Source organism: Mus musculus, chromosome X (assembly GCF_000001635.26).
Source record: "Mus musculus strain C57BL/6J chromosome X, GRCm38.p6 C57BL/6J".
Taxonomy (NCBI): domain Eukaryota; kingdom Metazoa; phylum Chordata; class Mammalia; order Rodentia; family Muridae; genus Mus; species Mus musculus.
The window spans coordinates 55,455,382-55,468,913 of record NC_000086.7 but is presented as its reverse complement, the minus strand read 5'-3'; positions in this window follow the sequence as shown (position 1 = coordinate 55,468,913).

Here is a 13,532-nt window from a genome sequence, read left to right as displayed (position 1 = left end):
AACAAATGGACCTGACAGATATCTACAGAATATTTTATCCTAAAACAAAAGGATATACCTTCTTCTCAGCACCTCACGGGACCTTCTCCAAAATTGACCATATAATTGGTCAAAAAATAGGCCTCAACAGATACAAAAATATTGAAATTGTCCCATGTATCCTATCAGACCACCATGGCCTAAGACTGATCTTCAATAACAACATAAATAATGGAAAGCCAACATTCACGTGGAAACTGAACAACACTCTTCTCAATGATACCTTGGTCAAGGCAGGAATAAAGAAAGAAATTAAAGACTTTTTAGAGTTTAATGAAAATGAAGCCACAACATACCCAAACCTATGGGACACAATGAAAGCATTTCTAAGAGGGAAACTCATAGCTCTGAGTACCTCCAAAAAGAAACGGGAGAGAGCACATACTAGCAGCTTGACAACACAACTAAAAGATCTAGAAAAAGAGGAAGCAAATTCACCCAAGAGGAGTAGACTGCAGGAAATAATCAAACTCAGGGGTGAAATTAACCAAGTGGAAACAAGAAGAACTATTCAAAGAATTAACCAAACGAGGAGTTGGTTCTTTGAGAAAATCAACTAGATAAACCCTTAGCTAGACTCACTAAAGGGCAAAGGGACAAAATCCTAATCAACAAAATCAGAAATGAAAAGGGAGACATAACAACAGATCCTGAAGAAATCCAAAACACCATCAGTTCCTTCTACAAAAGGCTACACTCAACAAAACTGGAAAACCTGGACGAAATGGACAAATTTCTGAAAAGATACCAGGTACCAAAGTTGAATCAGGATCAAGTTGTCCTTCTAAACAGTCCCATATCCCCTAAAGAAATAGAAGCAGTTATTAATAGTCTCCCAGCCAAAAAAAGCCCAGGACCAGACGGGTTTAGTGCAGAGTTCTATCAGACCTTCAAGAAGATCTAATTCCAGTTCTGCACAAACTATTTCACAAGATAGAAGTAGAAGGTACTCTACCCAACTCATTTTATGAAGCCACTATTACTCTGATACCTAAACCACAGAAAGATCCAACAAAGATAGAGAACTTCAGATCAATTTCTCTTATGAATATCGATGCAAAAATCCTTAATAAAATTCTCGCTAACCGAATCCAAGAACACATTAAAGCAATCATCCATCCTGACCAAGTAGGTTTTATTCCAGGGATGCAGGGATGGTTTAATATACGAAAATCCATCAATGTAATCCATTATATAAACAAACTCAAAGACAAAAACCACATGATCATCTTGTTAGATGCAGAAAAAGCATTTGACAAGATCCAACACCCATTCATGATAAACGTTTTGGAAAGATCAGGAATTCAAGGCCCATACCTAAACATAATAAAAGCAATCTACAGCAAACCAGTAGCCAACATCAAAGTAAATGGAGAGAAGCTGGAAGCAATCCCACTAAAATCAGGGACTAGGCAAGGCTGCCCACTTTCACCCTACCTTTTCAGCATAGTACTTGAAGTATTAGCCAGAGCAATTCGACAACAAAAGGAGATCAAGGGGATACAAATTGGAAAAGAGGAACTCAAAATATCACTTTTTTCAGATGATATGATAGTATATATAAGTGACCCTAAAAATTCCACCTGAGAACTCTTAAACCTGATAAACAGCTTCGGTGAAGTAGCTGGATATAAAATTAACTCAAACAAGTCAATGGCCTTTCTCTACACAAAGAATAAACAGGCTGAGAAAGAAATTAGGGAAACAACACCCTTTTCAATAGTCACAAATAATAAAAAATATCTCGGCATGACTCTAACTAAGGAAGTGAAAGATCTGTATGATAAAAACTTCAAGTCTCTGAAGAAAGAAATTAAAGGATCTCAGAAGATGGAAAGATCTCCCATGCTCATGGATTGGCAGGATCAACATTGTAAAAATGGCTATCTTGCCAAAAGCAATCTACAGATTCAATGCAATCCCCATCAAAATTCCAACACAATTTGGAGCAATTTGCAAATTCATCTGGAATAACAAAAAACCTAGGATAGCAAAAACTTTTCTCAAGGATAAAAGAACCTCTGGTGGAATCACCATGCCAGACCTAAAGCTTTACTACAGAGCAATTGTGATAAAAACTGCATGGTACTGGTATAGAGACAGACAAGTAGACCAATGGAATAGAATTGAAGACCCAGAAAAGAACCCACACACCTATGGTCACTTGATCTTCGACAAGGGAGCTAAAACCATCCAGTGGAAGAAAGACAGCATTTTCAACAATTGGTGCTGGCACAACTGGTTGTTATCGTGTAGAAGAATGCGAATTGATCCATATTTATCTCCTTGTACTAAGGTCAAATCTAAGTGGATCAAGGAACTTCACATAAAACCAGAGACACTGAAACTTATAGAGGAGAAAGTGGGGAAAAGCCTTGAAGATATGGGCACAGGGGAAAAATTCCTGAACAGAACAGCAATGGCTTGTGCTGTAAGATCGAGAATTGACAAATGGGACCTAATGAAACTCCAAAGTTTCTGCAAGGCAAAAGACACCGTCAATAAGACAAAAAGACCACCAACAGATTGGGAAAGGATCTTTACCTATCCTAAATCAGATAGGGGACTAATATCCAACATATATAAAGAACTCAAGAAGGTGGACTTCAGAAAATCAAATAACCCCATTAAAAAACGGGGCTCAGAACTGAACAAAGATTTCTCACCTGAGGAATACCGAATGGCAGAGAAGCACCTGAAAAAATGTTCAACATCCTTAATCATCAGGGAAATGCCAATCAAAACAACCCTGAGATTCCACCTCACACCAGTCAGAATGGCTAAGATCAAAAATTCAGGTGACAGCAGATGCTGGCGTGGATGTGGAGAAAGAGGAACACTCCTCCACTGTTGGTGGGATTGCAGGCTTGTACAACCACTCTGGAAATCAGTCTGGCGGTTCCTCAGAAAACTGGATATAGTACTACCGGAGGATCCAGCAATACCTCTCCTGGGCATATATCCAGAAGATGCCCCAACTGGTAAGAAGGACACATGCTCCATTATGTTCATAGCAGCCTTATTTATAATAGCCAGAAGCTGGAAGGAACCCAGATGTCCCTCAACAGAGGAATGGATACAGAAAATGTGGTACATCTACACAATGGAGTACTACTCAGCTATTAAAAAGAATGAATTTATGAAATTCCTAGCCAAATGGATGGACCTGGAGGGCATCATCCTGGGTGAGGTAACACATTCACAAAGGAACTCACACAATATGTACTCACTGATAAGTGGATATTAGCCGAAAACCTAGGATATCCAAGATATAAGATACAATTTCCTAAACACATGAAACTCAAGAAAAATGAAGACTGAAGTGTGGACACTATGCCCCTCCTTAGAAGTTGGAACAAAACACCCTTGGAAGGAGGTACAGAGACAAAGTTTGGAGCTGAGATAAAAGATGGACCATGTAGAGACTGCCATATCCGGGGATCCATCCCATAATCAGCTTCCAAATGCTGACACCATTGCATACACTAGCAAGATTATGCTGAAAGGACCCTGATATAGCTGTCTCTTGTCAGAGTATGCCTGGGCCTAGCAAACACAGAAGTGGATGCTCACAGTCGGCTATTGGATGGATCACATGGCCCCCAATGAAGGAGCTAGAGAAAGTACCAAAGAAGCTAAAGGGATCTGCAACCCTATAGGTGGAACAAGATTATGAACTAACCAGTACCCCGGAGCTCTTGACTCTAGCTGCATATGCATCAAAAGATGGCCTAGTCGGCGTTTACAATTGACTGTGAGGACCCCATTGTGCTTGCGGTTTATCTACATCTGACTTAAGGCACACTGAAGCAGAAGTGAAAGTAACTGCCGGGCTCCACTTCAAAAGCAAAAGTCCATTCCGGAAGCAAAAGTCTGTTCTCAAAACAGAAGCCTGCTCCCAAAACAGAAGCCTGCTCCCCGAGCAGAAGTGAAAGTAAGCTGCCATGTTCTGCTCTCTTATCTATGAGAGACTGACTGAGCTTGTCGGTGCTGCCTTTTATTTACCTAGGACTGAACACACCTCAAGGTCACACTAACCACTATAAACACAATAAAATACCAGAAGAAAGAAAATAAACGCCATGGTTACAAAAACCAAAGCTTCTACCAACCCGTCCTACAGTGCTTCTAGATTGAGACCAAAGTTAAAGGGAACAACAGGCTCAAGGTTAAGCATGTCTCTCTGAACTTACGTTTTCCACTGCAGTTATGGTCCCGCCCCATTTCCAGGGGACTTCCTCCATCCTGGCGATGTTGTAGAATTCCCGGGAATTTTGGCACCAGATGTTCCTATGTGACATGGAGTCTCACCAGCAAGGACACACACACAGGGCACACATGGGTTCTTCTGCAGCATAGCTTTAATGCATCTCAAGAGAAAGATCATCAGCTTTTGGGGGAGGAGGCCCAGAACAGGAACCTTGGTCCTTAAATAGGCCACAAGAGGGGTTGGAGACGTATTTCACCCTGACTGGCTGCTCACTATTAGCCCAGATGACACCACGGGACAAGAAGGGCACAAGAAATGGAAAAATTACCCCAGCACAAGCACAGACTAATTGTTTGCCAGTTAGAACACCAGATATCAGCGCCATCTTGTAATGGTGATTGCAAGGGCGGCTCCTCACACACCATAACAGACATGCCAATTTTCAATACAATGAAACAATTAGAAAGTATACAATCGATTTAATTTACATTAAATAATGTAGAAGAAATAAAAGTTATTTTAACATGACCAATTAATAATAGATTAGGAACCTTAACACATGCACTAACATTTGTTCAAAGTCATATCCTGCCCCAATTCTATTAACAGACAGTGTATCCTCATAGATAACTGCAGCTAACCTCCAAATATGTCTGTGAAAATGTCCAGAACAAGCCATCCAAATAAAGACTGTTATTTACAATATTTGATTGCTTTCCAGACCAGTACCGATAGAATCAGATAGGTCACATTAAGTGAAACAGAAGAGTCATTTTAATTTCTTTGATTAATTTTTTGAAGGCAGTATTCAAATATTCCATGTTTTCTGTCATATGAAGTCTAAAAGTTTGAGGCAAGGCAGCTTGTCCACTCTGAGATATAGGCAAATAAAGGTGGTTCAGGAACATATGTCTAATACAGCTTCATAGTCACCATTGTCAGGGCTCTCAGCAAGCCCACAAGTCAGCATCATTCTTTGTCCCAGCATCAGTATGTCACACCAATCACCCTGGCAGCTAGAATGCTTCTTCAGCATCTTGTAGAAAAAACACAAACATGTCCTCTTCCCCATATTTAACACCTGATCAAGATCATACCATATGCCAGCATGGTGGTCTTTCCATTTCACCTAGACACAATTATGCCTAGTTGTAGGGTGCCATAGACACTCATAGAGGTCCTTGGCATTTAAATTCAAATTTTAAAATAAACAGATCATGATTTAAATAAATTTGAGGTGTATGGGGATATTGCTCCCCCATTTTTATTTTATGAAGATATTTGTTTTAAAGTTCTACAATACTTGTTTCTCAATACTTTGTCCTTGAAGATTATGAGGAACCAAGCAATATGTGTAATATTAAATCATCAAAAAAAAAAAACAAAAAAAAACTCAGATGCTTGACTCCAATAGCAATTCCGTTATCTATTTTAATCTGATTTAAAACAAACCACCTAGAAAAAAAATAGGAAATGATTAATTACATTTTTAGATGTTTTTCCTGTTAAGGCAGTTGCAACTAGTAAGCCTGAAAAAGTGTCAATAGTCACATGTGCATATTTCAATTTTCCCAAATCAGAAATATGAGTAAGACCTATTTCCCATAATTCATTAGGTATAAGTTCATGGATTAACACCATTATGTGCTATAGGAAGAAATTGAAGACATTGTGGACAATTCTTTGTAATTTGACATGTACATTCTCTAGAAACACTAAGTTGTTGTCTCAAGCTATTGCTATTCTGATGATGTAAAGGATGAGTTTGTTTTGACTAATTGTTCCAGTGTAAGGCCTATAAAATTCCCGGTATAGAAATCTCTTGTGGCATTGCCCTCACTAAGGAGTCCAGGCAATCCAGTATGAGCTCTTAAATGTCCTACAAATAAGGAAGTGTATGTTCTCTTAAACTGAGTTGTATTTACAGAAATAATTGCAAAATTTGAGAATAAGCAGTATTTAAAATGGGAAGAATTTCAAGCAATTGCAAACAATAAGCTATATATTGGTTATCAGTATGCAAATTTAAAGCTGGATTTTTCAGCCTTTTATAAACAGTGGCTACAGAACGTAATTCAATAATTTGTGCAGAAGCAGGGAGACACTCAAGAGAATAAACTTGTTATACAATTACATATTCTGCATTCCCATTAGATGAACCATGTGTAATACAATAAGCACATTTTATATAGGCTGCATGCACATACTTACAGGAAATACAAAAACATGCATAGAGGCAAATTGTAAAAATTAGTCTTTTGGATAATGATTATCAATTTTCACTGAAAAGTTTGCATATGCATAGGCCAAATATCATTATTTTGCAATAACCAATTTAATTGCTCTTTAGAAGAAGAGATATATATTTCATCTGGTTCTTTCCCAAAAGACTTTTGTGGTTCCATTTTACAATTTGATATTAACACTGCAACAGGTTCGTAATAGAATGTTAAAAAAAATCTTCTTTGGTGATTGGGTTACCACACTCAGGATAATGTTTTCTAGTTCCATCCATTTGTCAAAGAACTTCATGAATTCATCGTTTTTAAGTACTAAGTAGCAGTCCATTGTGTAAATATACAATATTTTCTGTGTCAATATCTTTGTTGAATTGGAACAGAACATCTATGTTCTTTCAGGTTTCTACCATTAAAAATAAGGCTGCTATGAACATAGTGGAGCATATGTCCTTAGTACATTTTGGAGAATCTTCTGGGTAAGTGCCCAGGAATGGCATTGCTGGGTCTTCAGGTAGTACTATGGCAGATTTTCCCGAGAAACCATCAGACTTATTCCCAGAGTAGTTGTATTTGCTTGCAATCCCACCAGCAAGAGTGGAGTTTTCCTGTTTCTCCACATCCTCACCAGCGTCAGCTGTCACCTGAGTTTTTTACCTTAGCTATTCTTTGTTGGATCTTTGTGTGCTTTAGGTATCAGAGTAATTGTTGCTTCATAGAATGAATTTGGTAGAGTACCTTCTGCTTTTATTTTGTGGAATTGCTTGTGGACAGTTGGAACTAGGCCTTCTTTGAAGGTCTGATAGAACTCTACACTAAACCCATCTGGACCTGGGATTATTTTGATTGGGAGACTACTGATGATTGATTCTATGTCTTTAGGGGAAATGGGACTGTTTATATTGTTAATTGGATCCTGGTTAAACTTTGGTACCTGGTATCTGTCTAGGAAGTTGTCAAATTCATTCAGGTTTTCTAGTTTTGTTGGTTATAGTCTTTTACAGTAGGATATGTTGACATTTTGGATTTCCTCAGGTTCTGTTGTTATGTATCCTTTTTCATTTCTGATTTTCTTAATTAGGATACTGTCACTCTAGGTAATATGGCTAAGGGTTTCTTTATCTTTTTTATTTTCTCAAAGAGCCAGCTCCTGGTTTGGTTGATTCTTTGAATAGTTCTTTTTCTTTCTACTTGGTTGATTTCAGCCCTGAGTTTGATTATTTCCTGCTATCAACTCCCCTTGGGTGAATTTGCTTCCTTTAGTTCTAGAGCTTTTAGGTGTGCTATCAGGCTGCTAGTGTATGCTCTCTCCAGTTTCTCTTTGGAAGCACTCAGGGCTGTGAGTTTTCCTCTTAGGTCTGCCTTCATTGTGTCCCATAAGTTTGGTATGTTGTGGATTCATCCTCATTAAGCTCTAAAAAGTCTTTAATTTCTTCCTTTATTTCATCCTTGAACAAGCAATCATTGAGTAGAGTTTCATTCACTTTTCATGGGAATGCTGGCTTTCTAATTTTTATGTTGTTATTGAAGATCAGCCTTAGTTTGTGGAGGTCAGATAGCATGCATGGGATTATTTCAATATTTTTGTATCGGTTGAGGCCTGTTTTGTGACTAATTATCTGGTCAATTTTGGAGGAGATACCATGTTTCACTGAGATGAAGGTATATCCTTTTGTATTAGGATAAATTTTATGTAGGTATCTATTAAATCCTTTTGTTTCATAACTTCTGTTAGTGTCCATGTGTCTCTGTTTAGTTTTCATTTCCAGGATATGATAATTGGTTAGAGTGGGGTGTTGAAGTCTCCCATTATTATTGAGTGAGATGCAATATTTGCTTTGAGCTTTACTAAAGTTATTTTAATGAATGTGGATGCCCTTTTATTCAGAGCATAGATGTTCAGAATTAAGAGTTCATCTTGGTTGATTTTACCTTTCATTAGTATGAAGTGCCCCTCCATGTTTTTTTCTTTTTCTTTTCTTTTCTAGGTTTTTTTTTTTTGATAAGTTTGGGTTGGAAGTTAATTTTATTCGATATTATAATGGCTACTCCAGACTTTTTCATCAGACAATTTGCTTAGAAAATTTCTTTCTAGGTTTTCACTCTGAGGTAGTGTCTGTCTTTTTCTCTGAAGTGGATGTCCTGTAAGCAGAAAAATGTTGGGTTTTGTTTGTGTAGCCAATCTATTAGTCTATGTCTTTTTATTGGGGAATTGAGTCCATTGATGTTAATTGAAATTAAGGAAAAGAAATTGTTGCTTCCTGTTATATTGTTGTTAAAGTTGGTATTCTGTAAATGTGGCTGTCTTCTTCTGTTTTGTTGAAGGTTTGCTTTCTTGCTTTTTCTAGAGTGTAGTTTCTGTCCTTTGTGTTGGTGTTTTCCCGTTATTACTCTTTGAAGGGCTTGATTCATGGAAAGATATTGTGTGAATTTGGTTTTTATCATGAAGTAGTTTGATTTCTCCATCTATGGTAATTGAGAGTTTTGCTGGGTATAGTAGCCTGGGTTGGCATTTGTGTTCTCTTAGGGTCTGCATACCATCTGTCCAGGATCTTCTGGCTTTCTTACTTTCTGTTGAGAAGTCTGGGGGTAATTCTAATAGGCTTAGCTTTATATGTTATTTGACCCTTTTCCCTTACTGCTCTTAATATTCTCTCTTTATTTAGTGCTTTTGTTGCTTTGACTTTTATGTGTCTGGAGGAATTTCTTTTCTGGTCCAGTCTATTTCGAGTTCTCTAGGTTTCTTGTATGTTCATGGGCATCACTTTCTTTAGGTTTGGTAGGTTTTCTTCTATTATTGTGTTGAAGATATTTACTGGCCCTTTAATTTGAAAATCTTCATTCTCATCTACTCCTATTATCCGTAGGTTTGGTCTTCTCATTATGTCCTGGATTTCCTGGATGTTTTGAGTTAGGATCTTTTTGCATTTTGCATTTCATTTTATAGTTGTGCCCATGTTCTCTATGCAGTCGTCTGCACCTGAGATTCTCTCTTCTGTCTCTTGTATTCTCTTCCTGATGCTTGCATCTATAGTTTCTCATTTATTTCATAGGGTTTCTATCTACCAGAGTTGTCTCACTTTTTTTTTTTTTATTGTTTCTACTTCCCTTTTTTTGCTTTTTTTTGTTTTTTGTTTTGTTTGTTTGTTTGTTTGTTTTTTTTTTTTGGATGGTTTTATTCAATTCCATCAACTTGCTTGGTTGTGTTTTCCTGTAGTTCTTTAATTTCTTTAAGATTCAATGCAATCCCCATCAAAATTGCAACTCATTTCTTCACTGAGTTAGAAAGGGCAATTTGCAAATGAATCTCGAATAACAAAAAAAAAAAAAAAAAACATAGGATAGCAAAAACTGTTCTCAACAATAAAAGAACTTCTGGTGGAATCACCATGTCTGACATTAAGCTGTATTACAGAAAAATTGTGATAAGAACTGCATGGTTCTTGTACACCGACAGACATGTAGATCAATGGAATAGAATTGAAGACACAGAAATGGACCCACACACCTATGGTCACTTGATCTTTGACAAGGCAGCTAAAACCATCCAGTGGAAAAAAGACACCATTTTCAACAAATGGTACTGGCAAAACTGGAAGCTGTCATATAGATTAATGCAAATTGATCCATCCTTATATCCTTGTACAAAGCTTAAGTCTAAGTGGATCAAACACCACCACATAAAACCAGAGACACTGATATTTAGAGGATGAAGTGGGGGAAAGCCTCAAAGATAGGGGCATGGGGGAAAAATGCCTAAACAGAATAGCAATGGTTTGTACTATAAGATCAAGAATTGACAAATGGGAATTCATAAAATTACAAAGCTTCTGTAAGGAAAAAGATACTATCAATAAGACAAAAATGCCAACAACACATTGGGAAAGGATCTTTAACAATCTTAAATCTGATAGGTGACTAATATCTAACATATACAAAAAGCTCAAGAAACTGGGCTCTAGAAAATCAAATAACCCCATTAAAAAATTGGGTACTGATCTAATCAAAGAATTCTCAACTGAGGAATACTGAAGGGACAGTAAAGAATACCTCCATGGCCTCTACATCAGCTCCTCCTCCCTGACCTGCTTGAGTTCCAGTCCTGACTTCTTTCACTGATGACAAACAATGTGGAAATGTAAGCTGAATAAATCCTTTCCACCATAAATCCTTCTTGGTCATGATGTTTGTGCAGGAATAGAAACCCTGACTACGGCAAGTACAAAAAAAAAAAAAAAAAAATTCCTTAAAGGATTCCAGCAAAACACAACTAAACAGGTGATAGTGTTGAACAAAACCATCCCAGATCTGAAAATGGAAGTAGAAATAATAAAGAAAACCCAAATGGAGACAAATCTGGGCATTGAAATCCCAGGAAACAAATCAGGAACCAGAGATGCAAGCATCAGCAACAGAATACAAGAGATGGAAGATAATCTCAGGTGCAGAAGATTCCATAGGAAACATGGACACAACAATCAAAGAAAATGCAAAATGCAAAAAGATCCTAACTCAAAACATCCAGGAAATCCAGGACACAATGAGAAAACCAACCTAGGGATAAAAGTATAAATGAGAATGAAGGTTTTCAACTTAAAGGGCCAGTAAATATCTTCAGCAAAATAATGGAAGAAAACTTTCCTAACCTAAAGCAGAGGTACCCATGAACATACAAGAAACCTACAGAACTCCGAGTAGACTGCAACAGAAAAGATATTCCTTCCAACGCATAATTATCAGCACAACAAATGCACTAAAATAAAGAGAGAATAATAAAAGCAGTTAGGTAAAAGGTCAACATATAAAGGGAGACCTATTAGAATTACATGAGACTTCTCACTAGAGACTATGAAAGCAAGAAGATCCTGGAAAGATGGTTGTTGGAGACCATACCATGAGAAAGTAAGCCTTTCTCAGTTTCCCACCCTAATAAGCCAAATGGCCTTGTGTTAAGGAGATGGTAGCCTGCTCCTCCCTATCTCTTACTGGCAACAAAGAACCTAAAAGATTGAATTATAGTCCCCTCTTCCTTATCTCTTCCTGTCTCCCAAGACTTCTAAGGCCATGAGTTATTTGATGAGCCCAGCTTGACACCCAGGACTGTTAAGGATGAAATTACATTCCAGAGATAAGACTCAGAGTGTCTCCCACATGCAGTCTAAATTTGCCCTCAGATGCCCACTACTTTGTTCTTTGTTAATTCCCCCTCAGCCCCACCCTATTTCCCCTCATTGTGTGATTATAACCTGGCATTTCAGACTAATAAACTGTGATAGGTATTGTCATTGGTCTCCACTCTTCTTTCTCACTCATTTCTCTTTCAGGTTTGTGTTCCCTCTCAAACCCATGAATAACTGGGTCCTGCTGGAAAGAACAAGTGGTGCCCAACATGTACCCAAGGTTCAGACCTTTACTTTAGGCGGAGATTATGGAGTTTGACTCGCCAACAGAACTTTGTAACAACCCGAAGAAGAAATAAGTAGTGGAGGACAGCTCTCACACATCATGGGAGAAACTAGCTCTCTTTAAATGATTCATCTCCAGTGAGAAATGGGAACTAAGCTTTTGAAAGAGGCAGCTTTTATAAAAGCCTTAAAGATGTCTCTCCAGGAAAGAGGAGTTAGAGATAAAAAGAAAGATTTGATAAACTTTTTTTTTATTTTCATTCATCAGGCATGTCCATGGTTTATTATAGATGGAGCAGAGATACATCACAAGAAATGGAGAAGAGTAGGTAGAGAATTAAATGAAATTTTAGCAAAGCAGGGCCACGATGCTCTTCCTGCAAATATATTTACTTATTGGAGTCTAATCAGTGATTTGGTAGAGAGTGCAGTCGATGATCTAGAGAAAGAGCAGCTTTTGTCAGTAACAAAATACTGCCTCTGTCCCCTGTCTCATGAAGCTTCAGAGAGCTCCCTCCCTACCAAAAAGCCTCCAATAGATGCATACAGGGCCGAAGTCCTGTGGACTGCTCTCTACCCCCACATCTCCTTCTGACCTGCCACTAATCAATCCAGTCTTTAAAAAACTTTTGGCTGAAGGCCCTTTAGTTTCTGTCGACCAGATACTTTAGAAGAAGAGGCAGTCTATCCCTGTAAGCCTGAGCGACTGCCTCATGCTTCAGCTCCTTCCTGCAGTGCTCTGCCCTATCTGCCACCTATCTCTGCTCCCCAGCCATGGCCTGAGACATTGCTGTTCTCTATTCTCATTGATGCTAAAGACAAACTCTTGTCTCAGGTAACAGAATTACAAGAATTTTTAGAGCTCCAACAATAATAAGCCCGCCTTTCTACAGAGCTCCCTTCACTCCAAAATATTTTAAAAGAGACTATCCTTGCCCAACCCCCAGCCACAGCCTCAGGTGGCATAAAAAAGAAAGTGCCCTGGCCATAAAAACTTAACAATGGCTTTCCCATAATCACTTGTTCCACAAGAGCTGCTAGGTCTGACCCGCCCACTTCTACAGCAAAGGAACACCCCCAGTCATCCATGCCAAATTTGCTTCTGCAGAAATTGGGTCTTTAGAAACGCCACAGGCCAACTTCTCCACAGAAACTAACAGCAAAGGTGGAGAGGAAAATGAGAATGAAAACAAAGTGGGACATGAGCCAGAGGAACAAATATTTGCTCCTGTCCAACAGACAGAATTCTGCAGATTCCATTGTAAGGACTTAAAAGAGCTTAATTCTGCAGTTTGAGCTAATGGCCCATCTGCCCCCTATATGCTTTCACTCCTAGAAGTTCTTCCAGGAAGCAGACATATGCTCCCCAGTGAGTGGATCAGAGTAATTCAAACTGTGTGAACAGTTGGATAATTTTTCTCATGGAAAGCCGATTTCATTACACCTCTAACTAAATTTATTCAAGGGGCTGAAGAGGACTATAGTGAATTTGTGAGTCATTTGTTTGAGGCTGCAGAGAGGACCCTCGGTCATGACGCAGATAACAAACTAATTAGACAATGTGCTTATGCAAATGCTAATTTGGCCTGCAATGTTGTCTTTCACAGTAAGAAAAGTGACAAAGATCTTAATGAGATGATT